Below are 11,404 nucleotides of genomic sequence, written 5' to 3'. Positions count from 1 at the left end.
ATTCTTAAAGCCATCAAAAATCCTTGCAGGAGAAGTCATTTCTTTCCCCTCTATAACTCCCAGAACACCTTTTATATTTTTCCTTACCACGGGTATGTTTCATTAGCATCGTTAGGGTATAGATCTTATTCCCCCTGCAAGACAGAAAACAGGATGTGTTATAACCATAAGACAATCCAATATATTCTATATTACACAGTGGGCACACACTCCCCTGTTTATAGAATGAATTGAACAAACTGTCTCATTTTCAGGAAACTGCTCACTGTGTGTATTTGTCTCAGCAAAACTGCATACATCAAAGATGCAAAGCACCCTTAGGAACACTGTGCAAACATGGGCAGCATTCAAACAGGGCATGCATGTGACCGTGTTCCTTGGGGGCAGGGTCGCGGATTCAGGGTCAGCAGCAGGTATATGAGTCTCCCTCACCCCATCACTCTCTTATGGAGCTCACAGCCATCTAACAGGGCCAGACAGCTGACTCTGAAAGACAGGCACCTTCCAGATGTGTCCTGCTGAGGACCTTAAGAGCACTGTAAGCTATGGCAGAATTTTGTCTCCAGCCGTAGCTTGCCAGCTCAGCCTAGGTGGAAGATAAATACGAGGCTTCATCACAAGCCTTAATACTGCAGATGTAAGACATAGGAAGCTGGCAGCAGGATTCATCATGTCAGGAATCTGCTGAGGAAAGCACCAGCCCTGCCCTGGCATGATGGGGGAGCTGTGGTCTAAGCCTAGTGGCTGACCAACAGTATCAGCAAGAAGCTATGCCTGGTTTCCATGGTCTTGGCAGGAGGCAGTTCTTTTAACAAAGAAGCTTGCAGGAGGACTGGTTTTACACAAATTCACTCTTATCTTTCATATATAGTCATAGTTCGGAGACAATTTGAATTTTATTTGTTATATAAAATGTGTGTATTAGGGCTTCCCTGGTAGCTCACTGGTAAAGAATCCACTCGCCAATGCAGGAGATACAGGTTCAATCCCTGGTCTGGGAAGACTCCACATGACGTGGAGCAACTAAGCCCACGTGCCGTCATTATTGAGCCCACGTCTAGAGCCCAGAAGCCGCAATTACTGAGCCCAGGGGCCGCAATTATTGAAACCTGCAAGCCCTAGAGTCTTTGCTCTGCTGCAAGAAGCCTGCACACCACAATTAGAGAATAGCTCCCGCTCTCTGCAACTAGAGAAAAACCTACACAGCAATGAAGACCCAGCACAGCCAAAATACAAAATAAATAAAATTTAAAATGTGTATATTAGCCTTCAGATGCCCCCAACCTTTTTGGCACCGGGGACCGGTTTTGTGGAAGACAATTTTTCCATGGACTGGGGGTGGGGGGATGGTTTGGGGCTGATTCAAGTGCATTTCATTTATTGTGTCCTTTATTTTTAATCTAATACTGCCACAGATCTGACAGGAAGTACCAGTCTGCAGCCTGGAGGTTGGGGACTCTGTATTAAAGGACAGACCCAAGACTTGTACCATGTAGCCACTCCCAGAACTTGATATGTGTGTGTGTGAAACCCCAGCTGGTGGGGGTGAATCCCTTCACTGGAGTAAAATGGATCAACGACCTAAACCTGCAGAAATCCCAGCTTGGGTTGGTGCCTCAAGTGTCCTGGTGACCCCACTTCCAAAGACACACAGTGGACCTTTCTCAAGATCTTCCTCAGGAATCAAATGAAGGGGTGGTCTCCCAGGTATTTTCACAATACTGCAAAATAATAGCATTCATCTTGTATGAGATATCAAGACTTATAATTACAAAGGATTCTGTTTTATCATTGTTCTGAAGTCTGGAGAGGCATGCTTCTGGTTGTCATCAATTTTAAAGGGTTAAAGGTCCAAAAAACCAACATCTGAGTCAACCACCTATCTACCAATCGGCCCCATAAAGACATACAGCATGAGGATTACTAACCCAATTGCTTAAGGAGAAAGCCTGTGGTCCTCAGAAGCTATGGCCAAATTCATATTCTTATCAAATTTCCTTCTAAAAAAGCAAAAATGAAAGCAAGAAAGACATAGGAAAGATTTTGTCTGTTAGTAGCCAGGAAGTGTGGTCAGAGCAGCTACCATCTCCTGGTCACTGAAAGGCAAGATGGACCGATTTGCAGGACATGAAGAGACATGGATGACAGATGAGACTTGTGGACATGGCAGAGGGGGAGGGGGAAGCTGAGATGACTTGAGAGAGTAGCCCTGACATATAGACACTACTACATAGAGTCGGACACGACTGAGCAACTTTACTTACTTACTTACTTACATGCCAAGAATGCTCAAACTACTGCACAATTGCACTCATCTGACACGCTAGTAAAGTAATGCTCAAAATTCTCCAAGCCAGGCTTCAGCAATATGTGAACCGTGAACTTCCAGATGTTCAAGCTGGTTTTCAAAAAGGCAGAGGAACCAGAGATCAAATTGCCAGTAACCACTGGATCATCGAAAAAGCAAGAGAGTTCCAGACAAACATCTATTTCTGCTTTATTGACTATGCCAAAACCTTGGACTGTGTGGATCACAATAAACTGTGGAAAATTCTTCAAGAGATGGGAATGCCAGACCACCTGACCTACCTCCTGAGAAATCTGTATGCAGGTCAGGAAGCAACATTTAGAACTGGACATGGAACAACAGACTGGTTCCAAATGGGAAAAGGAGTATGTTAAGGCTGTATATTGTCACCCTGCTTATTTAACTTATATGTAGAGTACATCATGAGAAACACAGGACTGGAAGAAGCACAAGCTGGAATAAAGATTGCTGGGAGAAATATCAATAACCTCAGATATGCAGATGACACTACCCTTATAGCAGAAAGTGAAGAGGAACTAAAAAGCCTCTTGATGAAAGTGAAAGAGGAGAGTGAAAAAGTTGGCTTAAAGCTCAACATTCAGAAAACTAAGATCATGACATCTGGTCCCATCACTTCATGGCAAATAGATGGGGAAACAGTGGAAACAGTGACAGACTTTATTTTCTTGGGCTCCAAAATCACTGCAGATGGTGATTGCAGCCATGAAATTAAAAGACGCTTACTCCTTGGAAGGAAAGTTATGACCAACCTAGATAGCATATTAAAAGGCAGAGATATTACTTTGCCAACAAAGACCCATCTTGTCAAGGCTATGGTTTTTCCAGTGGTCATGTATGGATGTGAGAGTTGGACTGTGAAGAAAGCTGAGTGCCGAAGAATTGATGCTTTTGAACTGTGGTGTTGGAGAAGACTCTTGAGAGTCCCTTGGACTGCAAGGAGATCCAACCAGTTCATCCTAAAGGAGATCAGTCCTGGGTGTTCATTGGAAGGACTGATGCTGAAGCTGAAACTCCAATACTTTGGCCACCTGATGTGAAGAGTTGACTCATTGGAAAAGACCCTGATGCTGGGAGGGATTGGGGGCAGGAGGAGAAGGGGACAACAGAGGATAAGATGGCTGGATGGCATCACCGATTCGATGGACATGAGTTTGAGTGAACTCTGGGATTTGGTGATGGACAGGGAGGCCTGGCGTGCTGCGATTCATGGGTCACAAAGAGCTGGACACGACTGAGCAACAGAACTGAACTGAAATGCAAAATAGCTAGCTAGTGGGAATCTGGTGTATAACACAGGGAGCTCAGTTTGGTGCTCTATGATGACTTAGAGGGGTGGGAATGGGGATATATATACACACATTTATATACATATATATATATATATACACACACACATATATTATACATATATACACATATCAGTTCAGCTCAGTCGCTCAGTCGTGTCTGACTCTTTGCCACCCCATGGAATGCAACACTCCAGGTTTCCCTGTCCATCACCAACTCCCAGAGCTTGCTCAAACTCATGTCCATTAAGTCGGTGATTCCATCCAACCATCTCATCCTCTGTCATCCCTTTCTCCTCCTGCCTTCAATCTTTCCCAGCATCAGGGTATTTTCAAATGAGTCAGCTCTTCACATCAGGTACACAAAGTGTTGGAGCTTCAGTTTCAGCATCAGTATTTTCAATGAATATTCAGAATTGATTTCCTTTAGGATTGACTGGTTTTGATCTCTTTGCAGTCCAAGGGACTCTCAAGAGTCTTCTCCAACACCATAGTTCAAAGGCAACAATTCTTCAGCGCTCAGCTTTCTTTATAGTCCAACTCTCACATCCATCCATACATGACTGCTGGAAAAACCATAGATTTGACTAGACGGACACTTTGTCAGCAAAGTAATCTCTCTGCTTTTAATATGCTGTCTAGGCTGTTCATAGCTTTTTCTTCCAAGGAGCAAGCATCTTTTAATTTCATAGCTGCAGCCACCATCTGCAGTGATTTGGGAGCCCCCAAAAATAAAGTCTCTCACTGTTTCCATTGTTTCCCCATCTATTTGCCATGAAGTGATGGGACCAGATGTCATAATCTTAGTTTTTTGAATGCTGAGTTTTAAGCCTGCCTTTTCACTCTCCTCTTTCATTTTCATCAAGAGGTTCCTCAGTTCCTCTTTGCTTTCTGCCATAAGGGTGGTGTCATCTGCATATCTGAGGTTATTGATATTTCTCCCTGCAATCTTGATTCCAGCTTATGCTTCATCCAGAACAGCATTTCACATGATCTACTCAGCATAAAAGTTAAATAAGCAGAGTGACAAAATACAACCTTGATGTACTCCTTTCCCAATTTGGAACCAGTCTGTTTTTCCATGTCCAGTTCTAAATGTTGCTTCTTGATCTGCACACAGATTTCTCAGGAGGCAGGTCAGGTCATCTGGTATTTCCATCTCTTGAAGAATTTTCCACAGTTTGTTATGATCCACACAGTCAAAGGCATTAGCATATTCAATAAAGCAGAAGTAGGTGTTTTTGTGGAATTCTCTTGCTTTTTCTATGATCTAGAGGATGTTGACAATTTGATCTCTGGTTCCTCTGCATTTTCTAAATCTAGCTTGAACATCTGAAAGTTCTTGGTTCACATAATTTGGTTCACTTGGAGAATTTTGAACATTACTTTGCTAGCGTGTGAGAGGAGTTCAATTGTGCAGTAGTTTGAGCATTCTTTGGCATTGCCTTTCATTGGGATTGGAATGAAAACTGTCCTTTTCCAGTCCTGTGGCCACTGCTGAGTTTTCCAAATTTGCTGGCATATTGAGTGCAGCACTTTCACAGCATCATCTTTTAGGATTTGAAATAGCTCAGCTGGAATCCCATCACGTCCACTAACTTTGTTCATATTGATGCTTCCTAAGGCCGACTTGACTTTGCACTCCAGGATGTCTGTCTCTACACACATATGCACATACATACACACACATACACACAAATACACACATATATGCACATACATGTATACACACACAGGGGCTTTCCTGGTGGCTCAGATAGTAAAGAATTTGCCTGTAATGCAGGAAACCTGGGTTCAATCCCAGATGGGGAAGATTCCTTAGAAAAGGGAATGGCCACCCACTCCAGTATTTTTGCCTGGAGAATTCCATGACAGGAAGAGCCTAGCAGGCCACATTCCATGAGGTCACAAAGAGTCGGACACAACTGAGTGACTAAGACTTTCTACTTCTTTCTTCCTATACACACTGCAGGCAGATTCTTTATCACTGAGCCACCAGGGAAGCACCATTTACACACACACACACACACACACAGCTGATTCATGTTGTTGAACAGGAGAAACTAACACAACATTGTAAAACAATTATACTCCAATTTAAAAAAAAAATTAATAAAAGAGTTGATGTAACAAATAGCTATATGGAAGAAAGAAAAAAAAAGGAAAGGACAAATTTGACCAATTTATGCAGGTTTAGGTGTCAGGTGGGGGAAAACTATCAGAATCTAAGTCCAGAGAGAAGCAAAGACATCATTCCAACTTCCCCTGAGCAGGATTACTGGCCACAGTGCATCAGAGGTTGAGGCAAGGAATAAGGAGAGGAGCCAGCACTCAGGCACAATTTCTCCAGCAACTGCAGGAGGGAGAGAGGAGAGGAAAAGAAAATAAGGACAGAGGTCAGCGCTCAGATACACCCCAGCTCCTTGGATGATGGGCTGAAGGGCATGAGCACAAGACAGAGGACATCCCAGAGGCTGGCATCTCTGGCAGGGCCAGCATCTCCATCCCAGGGACCACTGGCCCCACACGAAGCCTTGGTTCACCTTAGTCTCTCAGAAGACTTAGAAATGGAATGTGATTTTTCAAGTCACTGAAAATTTTTTTTTTTAATTTTAAAAATTTGCTATTTTGGCAAAGTCCCTACAACTGAAAAAAAAAAATTAGTTCTTATTTAGGCTTTTTGTTGTCCAGTTGCTAAGTCATGTCCAACTCTTTGCAACCCCATGGACCACAGCATGCCAGGCCTCCCCGTCCCCCCACCATTCCCCAGAGACTTCCCAAGTCCACATCCATTTAGGCTACACAGTTTCAAATAACTATTATTCAAATAAATATGCAAGAGAACTTGAATGTTTATAACGTACTCAATGATGGCCATGAAGCTAATTGTTTGAAAAAGGAAATAATGTGGGAATTTTTATTAATGACAAATATATATTAAAATGAACAATGTTTCTCAACAAAACTATTGACTCATTCCCTTTTTATTCATAGTTAAGAGGTGTCAAATATTGCTAAATAGAGTTCTCAGAAATTTCTAACTTTATGCATGTAACGAATGGAATTTCTAGTACTACACTGAATACTGTACCATTTTCCCAATATGTACTTCCTGCAAAATTGCACAGCTTGACCACAGGAGGATACAAATTCATAATTAAGGTAACCCATGTCCCTGGGTTGATCATAATATATTTTCTGCTTTTGAGCAAAAGATAAAAGTTCTCATTTTCTTGGTTCACCAAGCTTTCTAAGTAAAACTTCTCTTTAAAATTTAAGTACTCAGTACTTTGAAACACACTGAATATTATGTCTTTCCCTGTAAATTGGCAGTATTCTAACTAAAGCAGGAAGGGAGTTAGATTTTCCTTTAATTGATTTGCCAGATTATTAGGACTTTAAAAAAAATCTCTTTCCTAAAAATTCTCTGTCACTGATTCAAAGTATCCTAGCATTTCACTTACACATTTTTTAAATATGGAAATTTTTACTGAAGTACTTTTTAGTGAGAATAAGGCAGAAACTCATCTACTACTCTCTATTGTGTCAGAACTGCTAGGCTAAATCTTTCTCTGGTCTTTAACAAATAAAGCATTTGCAATTATATAAATTCAAATTTTCCATGCAGTTTTCTCAGGAACTAGAACATCCACTATGAATAATTTATTTGCCTTCACCAATACTTTATGAAAAATCAGCTTTTAACCACTGGAGAAATAATCAGATTTTGATATTTCCTTTTAAAATTTTAAATCTATCCATAGGTATCTCGAATTTCTAAAACACTTGAATATTATGCCCTCTTATGCCACACTGGGCTTCCCAGGTAGCACCAGTGATAAAGAATCTGCCTGCCAATACAGAAGATGTAAGAGACACAGGTTTGATCCCTGGGTAGGGAAGATTCCCTGGAGAAAGAGGTGGCAACCCACCCCAGTATTCTTGCCTGGAAAATTCCAGAGACAGAGGAGCCTGGTGGGCTACAGTCCATGGGGTCACAAAGAGTCAGACATAACTGAACACACATGTACACATGCCACATTACCATTCCCCATATGTGTGCATCTTAAGTTGCTTCAGTCATGTCTGACTCTTCTGTGATCCCATGGACTGTAGCCCACCAGGCTCTTCTGTCCATGGGATTTTCCAGGCAAGAATACTGGAGTGGGTTGCCATTTCCTTCTCCAGGGGATCTTCCTAACCCAGGAAACAAACCCATGTCTCTTATGTCTCCTGAATTGGAGGCAGATCCTTTACCACTCACTACTGCCACCTGGGGAACCTACCATTCCCCACAGTGCAGAAGTTTAATATGGTCTCACCAACTCATCTGACTAAGTACAGATGGAAAAAGGAAAGAATGAAAGAAGTGGGACAGAAGGACAGATGCTTGTGGTATAGACGCTTACCGTCATGGCTGTCCATCAAGCTGGACCAACTTGTCAACCTTTTGATTTTTCCCTATGTCATGAGTCCCAACCTTCAGAGTAGAAACAACAGAACTTCTGGTGGTCACGTTCAAACCTGAGAGGCAACACACAATGGGCTGCAGCCCCAGAGGTATTTTCATGCCTAGCTCCTGGCCCCTCTTCTCCAAGCTCAGCAGCAACCCATCCTGGTTCCTTAGGCAAAAAAGAAGGATCCTATCACACATGGTTTATTTGTGGTTTTCCACTGCGTTTCCTTTCATTATCTCTTTGCCATTTTGTTGAGGGTAAAAGAGGTCTTCACATATAAAATTATCTGAACTCTTATTGCAGCAGAGAACTGCTTGAGAAATATCACCCACACTCTGAATGCATGGTTTCCAAGCTAACACAAATTTTAATACAGTTTGTCAGTCTTTTTCATAGTATTTCATGCTAGAATGAGCATACAATGAATGTATGTAATAAGTCAAATGGGCTTTAGATCAATAGCTATAAATAATTAACATTTACTCTTTGCAGAACATTTGATGGAATATTTACAGTTTTAAATCACTGTCCCTGCCCAGTATTCCATCTTCTTCTTCTCTGCCTGGTGCCCAAATAAACAAAAGTGAAATAAAAGTATGCGATATACAGGTCTCACTGGACTATGACATACTAAACATTATGTATAACACTGCCAGCGTTATTCTCAACAGCCATTCGAGCAGTTTGACTGATTCAAGGGGAAATTCAGCCATCAAAGTGAAGAGAAATCTTCTTTACTTTCATGATCCTTAATTAGGTGGATCAATGGAGTAGCTGTCACATTATGGAAGGCCATTAAAATTCGCTAATTAATCAAAAGTGAAGTTCAAAGTCTGGAGTGTATTTATTGTACTTCATTTTCCACTGTTAGTGCTTAAGACACTGAAGAGATTTCATTTCTAATTATCTTCTTTTCTAATTAATTCAATGATGCCACAGTCTTGTTTTTATCATAAAGCAGTTACATATCATATCGATAGTCACTAACACTGAGAAGGCACCAGAGACAGGCTCTACAGACCAAACTGGGACTTATACCAATGCAACTGGGCCCAGTAGGCAACCTGGACCTCAGAGTGTGGAGGTCATTTAGTTTATGAAACACTTTGAAAAAAACAGAACCCTGCTAAGTGGCATCATGAGATCATGGATTTGAAGTATCCAGAATCAATCAGCTGGAAAGAACATTTAGAAGGCCGAAAGTATTATAGAGATAATGCACTGACGCATATAACTAATCCTTATCCTTTCCTTTTATCAAGTTTAAAGTTACAGTTCTTTTCATTTGTATCATTTTTATCACCCCCTGCCCAGAAAAAGAAAGCTCATTTTCAAGACCTCTCAATTTTCCAATGGATGTATATATATATATACATACACAGGAGACAAGCATGTAGATCACTCTACATCAAAGAACACTATGAATTTTAACTCAGAAATAGATTTTGAGTATCAGTTCAGTTCAGTTCAGTTGCTCAGTCATGTCTGACTCTGCGACCCCATGAATCGCAGCACACCAGGCCTCCCTGTCCATCACCAACTCCCAGAGTTTACTCAAACTCATGTCCATCGAGTCAGTGATGCCATCCAGCCATCTCATCCTCTGTCGTCCCCTTCTCCTCCTGCCCCCAATCCCTCCCAGCATCAGGGTCTTTTCTAGTGAGTCAACTCTTCACATCAGGTGGTCAAAGTATTGGAGTTTCAGCTTCAGCATCAGTTCTTCCAATGAACACCCAGCACCGATCTCCTTTAGGATGAACTGGTTGGATCTCCTTGCAGTCCAAGGGACTCTCAAGAGTCTTCTCCAACACCACAGTTCAAAAGTATCAATTCTTCGGTGCTCAACTTTCTTTATATCATGAGAAACGCTGGACTGAAAGAAGCACAAGCTGGAATCGAGACTCCTGGGAGAAATATCAATAACCTCAGATATGCAGATGACACTACCCTTATGGCAGAAAGTGAAGAGGAACTAAAAAGCCTCTTGATGAAAGTGAAAGAGGAGAGTGAAAAAGTTGGCTTAAAGCTCAACATTCAGAAAACTAAGATCATGGCATCTGGTCCCATCACTTCGTGGGAAATAGATGGGGAAACAGTGGAAACAGTGTCAGACTTTGTTTTTTGGGGCTCCAAAATCACTGCAGATGGTGATTGCAGCCATGAAATTAAAAGACACTTACTCTGTGGAAGGAAAGTTATGACCAACCTAGATAGCATATGAAAAAGCAGAGACATTACTTTGCCAACAAAGGTCCATCTAGTGAAGGCTATGGTTTTTCCAGTGATCATGTATGGATGTGAGATTTTGAGTATAGACTGTCCTTATTACTCCTTCCACCAGAGTACACACCTTGCCATCCATTTAGTCAACAGGATTTTTTAAACACAAATTAGGTTCTAGGTACACAGAGACACAGTGATTAAAAGGCATTGGTCCCTTTCCTTCAGCAAGACAGAGGAGACAGTCAAGAAAATAATAATATTGAAAGAGCAATAAAGTATGTAAAATGTTGAAGGACAGAATGGATCAGATGTGTCTGGGAGGGGTATCTAACTCAAATTGAGAGAGAGGTGTCAGGGAAGGACTCTTTCAGGAGGTGACTTTGATGTAGCTCTTGAAGACTAAGAAAGAATTAAAATGAAAAGTTGGGGGAGGGGTGGGAGTGGAGGGGGGCAGTGATCACAAAAGTGAAGGGACAGGCATTCCAGGAAGAAGGAACATCATTTATACAAGTTCAGAGGGAATGGAAAGCCTGCTTTGTTCTGAAACAATTTTTTAATTAAGGGATCGATTTGTCTTTTGGGTTTTTGTTTTGATTTTTCTAAACTATATTCTGTAGGTGGTGAAAAGCCACTGAAAAAAAAATTGAAAGCAGTGTGTCATGACTGAGTTTTGGGTTTTTATGATTTGGGCAACAGCATGGCCAAAATACCCCATAGCCAGCACCACTAATTTCAAGATAGATTCACATGTTCAGTGATGTCAGGGACACTATTTCTGACATCAGATTGCAGAAGAGGAGGACAAATAAAGAGAATTAACATTTTGTTGGTGTTTACTGTGTTCTGGGCGCAGCATAGCGTGTACTTTACTTAAAATGAAGATCTTTACCTATCTCAATGCTATCTACAGTATGTGGCTGTTGGAGGCTGACCTTGTGAAAAATCCATCCTTATCACTGTTGCTTGCACAGAATACTTTTGCAGAGAATTTTTTTTTTCCTAATAGAATACAGGAGTCTAAGCAATATGACCTTCTGTAATGAAGGTGTAATGTTTTTAAATTTGGAGGTGGTTAGGGACTCATACATATTCTGTCCATATTCTTGAAG

Source organism: Cervus elaphus, chromosome 18, assembly GCF_910594005.1.
Source record: "Cervus elaphus chromosome 18, mCerEla1.1, whole genome shotgun sequence".
Lineage (NCBI taxonomy): Eukaryota > Metazoa > Chordata > Mammalia > Artiodactyla > Cervidae > Cervus > Cervus elaphus.
Note: the sequence above shows the minus strand (reverse complement) of the source record.